Below are 11,434 nucleotides of genomic sequence, written 5' to 3' on the forward strand. Positions count from 1 at the left end.
GTACCTAGAGGCCCTGAGAGTTTAGCAAATAAGCTTCCCTTCTCAGACATTCCTCCCTACAAAAGGTATTTAAACTCTGGTCAACTTCAGGAGGTGGTATGCATCCAATTTCCATGATGAATCAATAAACATTTGGGAGCCAAGGACTGTCTTTTTCTTCAAGAATGGCCATGGGGAGCATGGAGAAAGTCTTTACTTTCAGAGCTATGCTATCTAAGCCTCCCCCGAAGGCCCTCCATGCTCCCAAACAATAGCTGCTAAGCTAAGGGCTTTCACAGATGAGCTAAGCCAGAGTTCTCCTCACCCCTGCCAAGGGCTCATCCTCATGCCATGGGCCTCTTCCATTTTCACCTCTTCCAGCTGCATCTGGATGTCCAGAAGTTTGGGAGACCCCTGCCAGGACTCCTCATCATGGGCCCATGTACCACAGTCCCTTTATTCCTGACTCCATGGGATTCCCAGTAGTGACTGGATGTCCAGGAGCTTGGGAACCCCAGCCTTAGCCTCCCACATGCTAGGCTGTGGTTTTACCCACCCTCTGAGTGGTGCATCAGTGTTTTGCTAGAGCCCAGCACCTGACAACAGTGACACAGATTTAAATGCAGTCTAGCATCTGTGTTCTGCCTGCCCAAGTGGCCATTCCCATCCCACATCATCTGGCTGAACACAAAACCAAAAGGGGCCAGCCCTGAGAGGTGCAGATGCTGAGGGGGGACACAGCATCAGACAAACACCAAAGGCTGAAGATCTCTGGTCTTGTAAGTCTCTCTTACTGTTCTGGGGGTCAGAAGCTGATGGGCTCTGGAAATTTAACTTTCATTTGATGTTCTGTAGCGAAAAGTCACTGATTTCTGGCTAGTAACTCCTGCTCATAGCAGCAGGGGATCCCCATCAAAATTCCAACTCAATTCTTCACAGACTTAGAAAGAACAATTTGCAAATTTATCTGGAATAACAGAAAACCCAGGAGAGCCAAAACTATTCTCAACAGTATAGGAACCTCTGGTGGAATCACCATCCCAGACCTTAAGCTTTACTACATAGCAATTGTGATTAAAAAAAACAAACAAAACAAAAAACAAAAAAACTGCATGGTAGTGGTACAGTGATAGGCAGGTGAATCAATGGAATAGAACTGAAGACCCAGAATGAACTCACAAACCTATGGCCACTTGATCTTTGACAAAGGAGCTAAAACAATCCAGTGGAAACAAATGGTGCTGGCTCAACTGGCAGTTAGCACGTAGAAGAATGCAAATTGATCCATTCGTATCTCTTTGTACAAATCTAAAGTCCAAGGGATCAAGGACCTCCACATCAAACCAGATACACTGAAACTAATAGAAGAGAAAATGGTGAAGAGCCTCAAGCACATAGTCACAGGGGAAATTTTCCTGAACAGAACACTAATAGCTTATGCTCTAAGATCAAGAATTGACAAATGATACCTCATAAAATTGCAAAGCTTCTATAAGGCAAAAGACACTGTCAATAGGACAAAATGGCAACCAACAAATTGGGAAAAGATCTTTACCAATCCTATATAAGATAAAGGGCTAATATCCAATATATACAAAGAACTCAAGAAGTTAGACTCCAGAAAACCAAATAACCCTATTAAAAAATGGGGGACAAAGCTAAACAAAGAATTCTCAACTGAGGAATACTGAATGGCTGAGAAGCACCTAAAGAAATGTTCAACATTCTTAGTCATCAGGGAAATGCAAATCAAAAGAACCCTGAGATTTCACCTCACACCAGTAAGAATGGCTAGGATAAAAAACTCAGGTGACAGAAGATGCTGGTGAGGTTGTAGAGAAAGCGGAACACTCCTCCATTGCTGGTAGGATTGCAAGCTGGTACAACGACTCTGGAAATTAGTTTGGTGGTTCCTCCGGAAAATGGACATAGTGCTAGCAGAGTACTCAGCTATACCACTCCTGGGCATATACCCAGATGATGCTCCAACATGTAATAAGGACACATGCTCCACTATGTTCATAGCAGCTTTATTTATAATAGCCAGAAACTGGAAACAACCCAGATGTCCCTCACCATACGAATAGATACAGAAAATATGGTACATTTACACAATGGAGTACTACTCATCTATTAAGAACAATGAATTTATGAAAATCTTTGGGAAATGGATGGATCTGTAGAATACCATCCTGAGTGAGGTAACCCAATCACAAAAGAACACACATGGTATGCACTCTCTGATAAGTGGATATTAGCCCAGAAGATTGGAATACACAAAGTACAATCCATAAACCACAAGAAACTCAAGAAGAAGGAAGACCGAAGTGTGGATACTTAAACAAAAACAAATACCTTCTTAAAAGGGGGAACAAAATACCCATGAAAGGAGTGTAGAGATTAACTATGGAGCAGAGACTGCAGGAAGGACAATCCAGAGACTGCTCCACCTTGGAATCCTTCCCATATTCAATCATCAAATCCAGACACTATTGTGGATGCCAGCAAGTGCTGGCTGACAGGAGCCTGATATAGCTGTCTCCTGAGAGGCTCTGACAGTACCCAACTAATACAGACGTAGAGGCTCATAGCCATCCATTGGACTGAGTACAGGGTCCCTAATGAAGGAGCTGGAGAAAGGACCCAAGGAGCAGAAGGGCTTGCAGCCCCTTAGGACAAACAGCACTATGAACTACCTAGTACCCTCAGAGCTCCCAGGGACTAATCCACCAACCAAAAAGTACACATAGTGGGGCCCATGGCTCCAGCAGCATATGTATAGCAGAGGATGGCCAAGTAGGTCATCAATGGGAGGAGAGGCCCTAGGCCCTGTGAAGGTTCTATGCCCCAGTGTAGGGGAATGCCAGGGCCAGGGAGCAGGAGAGAGTAGGGTAGTGAGCAGGGGGAGGGGAGTGGGAACTGGGGTTTGTTTTTGGTTTTGTTTTTTATTTTATTTTTTTTTTTTATTTTTGGTAGGGGAACCTGGGAAAGGAGATATTGTATGACATGTAAATAAAACATCTAATAAAAAAAAAGAGAAGAGAAGTAAGTTGCTTGGGCTGTTTTCTCTTTGACTGAGACAGCTTGTGCTGATCAGTGAGAGACTCAGAGTCCATTCACTATGTGTGAGCCAGAGCGAATGAAAAAAATTGATAAGACTTAAGGATACTAGTTAGTTCATATTGTTGTTCATCCTATGGGCCTGGGAGATATGACATGTAAATAAAAAAAAATCTAATGAAAGAAAAAAGATATAAAGTACTCGAGTAGCTCATCACATTTGGTAAATAATAAATATCCATGTCTAATCTAAAAAAAAAAAAAAGACTTAAGGAACTACAGCAAAATTGATCACATTTCTTTCTGTTAGGACTAGTACTTGACTAATCATTATCTGTTACTAAGGCCATAATTTTCTTTTCTTTTTTTTTTTTTTCACTTTTCAAGTTCAAGCTCATATATGAATTTATAGTCCTTAAGCGTTTTAATAAAAGCTTAATGACAGGAGTTGGATCTGTTAATGAAAGCAGATTTTTCAGCTTTCAGTGTTGCTTGAACACTGACCTTGGATAAATCATCCAAATTTTCAGTGAACATCAAATATTTTATTCATAGAAGAATCTAGTTAGTCTAATTATCTGTAACATTCATTATCAAAATTATGGATAATTCTGTTGTGTATGAAATCATAGATATAGAATGTCATTTAAGGATACGCACTGAGGGGGCCAGTGATGAAGCCATCTAACAGCATGAACCTTCTGTACAAAAGTAATCTTCATAAGTAACAAAACAAGAACTTATATAGAGATTTTAATTTTGAAATTTTCTTTATGGTGTGGAAGAGGCTTAGGCCCGAACTTCGTCTAACCCTCGGGCTCTTAGACTAAAATCATGCCCAAGTGCAAACCTCCAAGAAGAAAGCTAAAAGACAAAGACAAAGGGTTGTTTAAGAAGAAAGAGGTCTCTCAGGTCCCGCCTCAGTTACTGACACCTTCCCCTCCACCACCCACACCAGAGAGAGTGGTTACTTCTTCAACAGATATTCCCCAAAGCAGAAACTGGCTAAGACCATCTTGGAACTTCAGATTTTCTAACATCAAAGATGCAATAAACCTTTGGACAAATAGAGCATGGCGCATACATAGTTGCTGTCAGACCCGTGTAGCCCAGAGTTTAGAAGTATTGAAAGATGCCATCTTCCCATCCCAAGTCTACCACAGAGAACTTCACCGTCTAAAACAACAACTGTGTGTTTTGAAAAGTGAATTGTGCAATCTCCAAAAAAACCTGAAGAACATCTCAGAAAACTCATCTTGTTCAAGCCGCTGTAACACATGTTGCCCGAGTGATAAACTTACAACTGTGCCTGCCTGTGCTCCGACAACCCATGGGGAATCCCAAACCGCACTTCCTCCCACACAGCCACACCCAGCCAGTCCTCCTCCCCTTACTCCTTCTTTTCTCCCTCCCCCCTTCTCCTCTCCCTCCCCCTCCACCTCTGCCACCCCTAGCACCTTTGCTGCTCAGAAAGTCTGGTACCACTAAAGTACTTGAGGTTGAACCATTAAAGAGTGATGGACCTATGCATATAACAGTTAAAGATCTACTCACTGTGAAATTAAAAAAGACACAGAGTATTGATGAAAGAAAGTTGTATCAACACCACCGGAGGAACGGACTCCCGTAGTTACTGTCTCTGATCTGCAGCGTGTTAACCTGAAACATAACTCGGGGTGTCAGCAACTCGAATTAAAAATGTCGTAATTACTTCTGGTAAAAACCAAATCGATCTCCGGAAACTGCTGAGGAAAGTCCAGGCAGAAAGAAACCCAGGTGAGACCCCTCTAAACAACAAAGAAAACATGGAAACAGGGACTAGACTCACTCCAACTCGGACCTTAAAGAGAAAGTTTCAGCTGGCTCATCCTCAAAGCCCTACCCAGTCTCTGCCGCTGTCTACAAGCAGCTTTGATGAGCAAAACTGAGAGCAACTAGGCCTGACTCCTTGGAGTGAAACATACAATGACAGACCAACCCTCACAAATGTTAATGTACTAAAATATGTATAACTATATGAGTATAATTCTTAAAGATTCAGAGTGAGTATGTCTGGAGCCTACACATACTATGGCATAAAGGCACTTAGATATTTTCTTGCTTTTACGATGGTAAGGGGACCAGATGAGAAAATGCAATCTGCAAACTAATGTTTATCCTGGAATTACCCAATTCAGGCTAGAGTCGCTGTTCAAATTTAATTTCATAGGGGCTGACAATATGGCTCAAAGGATAAAGACACTTGCCACCAAGCCTAGTGACTCAGTTCAATGCCCAGGACTGAAATGGAGGGAAGAAAAGAACTAATGATATATTCCCCTTCAACACACAAAATTAATAAATGTGCTAGGAAGTACTAATGGTATAAATAATTTGTTATATAAAGGAAGTTATGACATTAAGAACATAGTCTGAGTCTTTTTTCTTTTCTTCTTTCTTTCTTCTTTTTCTTCCTCCTCTTCCTCCTCCCTTCTCTTCCCTCCACTTCTTCTTTTTGGGGCTGAACCCAAGGCCTCACACATGCTAAGCACAAATACTCTGAACTATAGCTTCAGGCTTTATTCCTTACTATTATATCTGCTGTCCATTTTCCAGCAGGCAAATTCTTCATGATTTCAGCATGAACCCTCTATTTTCTAGAATGCCTTGTCAAGGATTCTCTCTGGTCTGTGGCAGTTTTATCACGAAACCTGTTTCCAGCTTTGATCCTTACCAGCTTGTATATTCTGGCAGTGATGTACCTCCCACTGAACTTCATTCTTGCTAATCTAGAGCTGTCAGACTTAGCAAATAAGAATATAATGTACTCCATTAAATTTGAATTTCAGATAAACCACAAAAGAAGCTTTAAGGATAAATCTGCCCTAATAAACAACAAATATTTGAGTGTTACAGATAGAACTCAAGGTCATGAATGTGCTAAACTAGTAGCACTAAACTCTCCTTAATATTGAATGAGGTGCACTTACATTTAAAAACTACATTTAATTCTTTTCAGGGAGCTCAGGAGTATAGTGTTTCTCTCGAATGTTCATGACCCTGTTCCAACACCAGTACTAACACACAAACATACACACACTCATTCATGTGATGGTTTAATATCAATTATATACTTCATATTACCTATAATTACCTGGAAGATGGCTTAGCATCTTGACTAAGTTAATTGATGTGGGATGACCTACCCTCAGAGATAGATCACGTTAAGCTGTGGATACAGTGTGACCGGTTGCCTTAAGCTTCTGCTATCTTGATCCCTTCCTTTCCACAATGGAGTGTGTGGTAGAACTATAAGCCAAAGGAATCCTTCTTTTCTCAGCTATTTCATCACAGTGACTACAAAATGAACTAATCATTCATCATACCTATGTATATATGTCTCATGCTCTGAAATTCACATTTAACTGAGAGCCTTATATTTTACCTAGCTACCTTTTTGTCCATTCCTGGAAAATTGCAATTCATTTCTGGAATCCCATGGTTTGCTACATGTCTTTGTGGCACTAAACACTATGTAGCTTCAGCCAGGATCTCATCACATACGTTCTAAGGAGAGTAGATGGGTCATTCCCATTAAATGAGTGTCACTCAAGGCGCAGAAGTAACTATCTTTCTTTTTCAGTGCAGAGGAGTCTCAGGGCTTTGAGCATGCTGGGCAAGTGCACTAAGCCATATTCCCAACTCCAGGATCACCTCTGATGCTGTTATTGCACAATGGTAAGAAAGAAACCCTACCATAGAGTTGTATTTCCAGAAATCCCATTATTTCTACTGAATGATAATTGCTTTGCGATGCAAATCATCGTGTTGGAAAGTCATCAGACTGGAAAGTAGTCCTGGGGACAGTGTTTAGCACCTAAGAGGCAGTCCTGTTTATGAGGTCCACGTGTATGTTTAATATAGAAGAGATACATCTAGAACCAGCTAGGAGGTTCTTTGTGTGTTTGTGGTTTGAGATAGGTTTTCATGTAGCCCATTCTGCCCAGGAACTGTTTAGCCATAGACAAATTTGAACTTTACATCTTCATTCCTCCACTTATGGCAAACACCACCAAAGCCAACAGAGCATGCTAACTAGTTTGATATTATGTAAAAATAAGGAAAATAATCACTAAAAATTAAGTAAGGATTTGTAATAGAATGTCATTTTGTGGGCAATTATGTTTGCAATAGTAATAAACCACTATATACTGTACATTTGATCATTCTTATTGCATAAAAGGCTCGTTTAAAAAAAAAAAAAAAACTAGGCTGGGCATGGTAGATTCTGCTAGTTGTCCCAGCTACTTGGAAAACAAAGGTGGAGGGAAGCCTGGGCAAGTTGGTAAGAACCTGCCTCAAAAAAATAGAAATCTTACAGGTAAAACATTTATAAAGCTGCTATTGTTGTTGTACCAGTATTAAAATGCACCCTACTGTAAATTGTTTTTTTTATTTAATCTTTTATTTATTAATTTTTTTTTTACACTCCAGATTTTATTCCCCTCCCAGGCCACCCTCCAACTGTTCCATATTTCATACCTCCTTCCCACCCCCGTCTCCATGAGGATGTCTTCACCCCCCCCTCCCGGTATCTTATGTATGGTTCTGTACCTTATTGCCTTGAGAGAGAGTCCCTCACAAAATGAAAGCTCGCTATCTCAAGCTTAGCTGACTAGCTAGTGAGCTCGTAGGCTCCTCCTATCTCCACTCCCCAGGGCTGGCTTTTTACGTGGGTGTTGGACATTCATACTCTGTCCTTCAAGTACTCTCAAAAAAAGACAGGGTCTCTTTACATACCTCTTTATGTAACTCTCAGTATGTAGACCAGGCCAGCCTCGAACTCACAGAGCTCCACTTGCCTCTGCCCACCCGGTACTGGGATGAAAGGTGTTTACCACCATACCCAGCTGGAGCAAGCATTCTTAACCACTGAGCCATCTCCCTAAACTTTTCTCTTAAGGGTTTTAAAAGCTGAATCCTATCTAATATCACACAGGGCTGATCTTGTTTATTTGTTGATGGATAATGATCAAACTAAGTAATCTGATAGTATTTTTAATGAGTATATTTAACTTAAGTATGTGTCCTCTGCCCCCTACCTCTTCTGTCTTGCTCTTGTCCCTTTCTTCTTGTCTTCCTTTTTTTCATGATCATCTCTATCTACTTCAGATCTAGCACACTTAAGCTGTAAGCCAAGCCTCCTTTCCCTGTGAATGAGCCAGGGTCCCTCACAAATGAGAGCTCAGTATCTTAGCTGAGCTGGCTAGTCAGTGAACCGTTAGGATCCTCCTGTTAGGACCATCCTGGGTCCTGGCTGTGTCTCTGAAGGCAAAGCCGCCTCCTGGATAATTCTTCATTCAGCCTTTTCCCTATTGGGACCCATAGCCAAGCAAGTCACAGAGCAGGGTACTTGCAACTTTTGTAAAGGTGTTAGGTTTTGTTTGGTTTGTTTACTTCTTTACTATTATTTGTGTATATGTATCACATGTGCATGTGGAGGTCAGAGAACAACTTTGTAGAATTGGTTCTCTCCTTCTACCTTTATGTGGGTTCCGGGGATCAATCTCGGGTCACCAGGCTTATGTAACAAGCAGCTTTACCCACTGAGCCATCTGGGCAACCCCTCAGTAACAGTTTTTCTTTTTAAAGACTTATTTATTTCTATATATATATATATGAGTTCTGTATTCAGAAGAGGGCATTGGACCCCATTACAGATAGTTGTGAGCCACCATGTGGTTGCTGGGAACTGACCTCCTCAGGGCCTCTGGAAGAGCAGTCAGTGTTCTTAACCTCTGAGCCAGTTTTCTAAGATGAACAGTTAGCACTGTCCAGCATCACTACTTCATGGATTCTTCAAAACCTTGACAATACTTCCCCACATCATTGCCATACCTCAGGGAAATTCCCTAGATAGGAAGTTCAGTTGATGGTTTTCCTGTTCCCAAAGATAGAACACAGCACTATCTCTTCTTCCACCTCTTCCAGTTTTGGATCATTCCCACTGACTGACTGACTCTCTCTCTCTCTCTCTCTCTCTCTCTCTCTCTCTCTCTCTCTCTCTCTCTCTCTCTCTCTCTCTCTCCTCCCTCCCTCCCTCCCTCCCCCTCCCTCTCTCTTTCTCTTTGGTTTTATTTTTTTGTTTTTGTTTTGTTTTGTTTTGTTTTTATTTTTTCAAGACAGGGTTTCTCTGTGTAGCCCTGGCTGTCCTGGAACTCACTCTGTAGACCAGGCTGGCCTAGAACTCAGAAATCCCCCTGCCTCTGCCTCACAAGTGCTGGGATTAAAGGCATGGGCCACCACTGCATGGCATGTACCTTGCTCTTAAATTGCCATGTATGTATTGACGCCAAAATACAGATCTTTGCCTTCATCCTTCGACTCATGTCCAAGGTCTGCGGTCTGTGTGTGTGTGTCCTGCACACCTACGCAGCTTCCCCACTGATATCTCATGCTCAGCATGACTGAGCTGCTTGCCTGCTTCCCCACAAACTTCTGGGCCTCAGCAGGTGTCTGTTCTGGAACAGCATCATCGCTCCTCAGCTTCCCAAAGCAGAAGCCTATTAGTCTCCTTTGGAAGTCCTGTTTTCAGTTCTCTCCTACCCCTAATTCAGGCCTTCATTGTGCCCCTAACTGTTGACCATCTCTGTCACCAGCACAGCCCAAACTTGTGAAGTTCAGTTGTCACTGCACCTCCTGAACCTCTACATTGTCTCAGCACCAGAGTGGCTGTCATGCCAGCATTCCAAGTGTCAAATTCTCTGACCCCTTAAGACCCCCTCCAGTGACTTCCTGTTTCTTCTCTGCTTTTATTATGATGTGCACAGTCCCCAGTGGCCTGGCTCCCCTAGGACCTTTAAGTTTGACCACTCTTGTGCTTTCTCAGGACTCATTTTGTGGCCCCCACTTCATGTTTCTGAGTCTTAGTCTGAGTCTGTTCACTAATTTTTATCATAGAATGTATATGCTTTTTTATTGTAAGCACTTACATCCTGTGCACGTTGCATGATTTTATTAAACTACTGATTATCATTTTAAAAAAGAAGAACTTATATAGAGGATTATAACAAAGGTAGTCAGTGGTAAGTCACAAACTGAATCTTAAGAGTAGATTCAGTTCACTCAGTATCCTGCAGTATTCTGCACAGTGGCTGACCAAACACCCATAAAGGCTGAAATTTTGATGATATTAAAAACGGGCTTCTTTAAAACACTCTAAATTCACCGGTTGGGGTGCGAGGTAGGGTACCTGCTTGAGAACTGAACAAAGAACTCATGAATGTTAAGTTGCACCCTAATTCTAAGCTAAACATCTAGTCTCAAAATATAATTCTCCTCCATGATTATCTGATCCTTTAAAATGAATCCATGTGAAAACCCATAGATCAGATCTAAGTCCAAATAGACTTTATCCGCCGCACAAAGGGAAACAGAGCCTCTTTGAATCAATTTAACAAATAAGCAAAAATTATACATAACTCCCAAGAAAACAGAAGCCAGCCATTTACAAAAGAATCCAAGTAGCCTATAAACATGAAACTACTCAACTTCAACAAAGAAACCACAAGACTAAAATCCCAGTTTTCCTATGTCAAAAAGAACCTACTGTAAGCAGAAATGGCCACCAACAGGCCCTTTTCACCAATAACAGTTTGATTTAATTAAGCATTTTCTGAATTTGATATTCCACTTCAAAATCAGTAAATTTAATTCTCAGAAACATAATTTTCCTTTTTCTTTAATAAAAAGTGAACTAATGATTTATTATAGGTTCTGGTACAGAAGACAAAATATTGACTGTGTTTATCTATACAAAACTCCACTAATAATTATGTTTTTTAACTGTCATTGAACCTGTGAAGCTGTTACAGGTGATGAGTTTACCCAATAAGTACCCCTAAAAGATATTCATGTAAACATTCTCTGTTGAAAACTTTTCTTTCAATTATGACTTGAATTTTATGTGTGAACTTGTAAGGAATTTTACCATGTGATTGTGTATTTTGAAAGATGTAAAAGTACTGAGGACAAAGACAAACATGAGAAGAATTTTCCTTAATCACCCTTTTTATTCCTTCTATTTTACACCTTTTCTTAGAGAGCTTTCATAGGAAACTTTTTACAACTTACTAACTCACTATAATCATATTTTCTTTTTTATGAACAATATTCTTCAAAAAATTGTGTATTTGGTATACTATATTCAAAGACAAAAAAATATAAGATGTGCACAGGCTATGTCCCCATGGCCTCCAGCATCTCATCCTTGTCTTTGTCCTTCTTCCTCTTCCTCTTCCTCTTCCTCTTCCTCCTCCTTCTCCTCCTCCTCCTCTTCTTCTTCTTCTTCTTCTTCTTCTTCTTCTTCTTCTTCTTTGTCTTCTTCTTCTTCTTCCTCCTCCTCCCTCCTCCTCCT

The 11,434-nt window shown here is 40.9% G+C and overlaps 1 protein-coding gene and 1 pseudogene across 1 annotated transcript in view; both read left to right on the plus strand.

The window, feature by feature from the left end:
- Window positions 1-11,434, plus strand: part of Habp4 (hyaluronan binding protein 4) — a 72,072-nt gene that overhangs the window by 16,366 nt on the left and 44,272 nt on the right. The window lies entirely within an intron of this gene.
- On the plus strand, window positions 3,874-4,967 carry LOC116081958 (annotated as a pseudogene).

This window comes from Mastomys coucha, unplaced genomic scaffold (assembly GCF_008632895.1).
Source record: "Mastomys coucha isolate ucsf_1 unplaced genomic scaffold, UCSF_Mcou_1 pScaffold7, whole genome shotgun sequence".
NCBI lineage: Eukaryota > Metazoa > Chordata > Mammalia > Rodentia > Muridae > Mastomys > Mastomys coucha.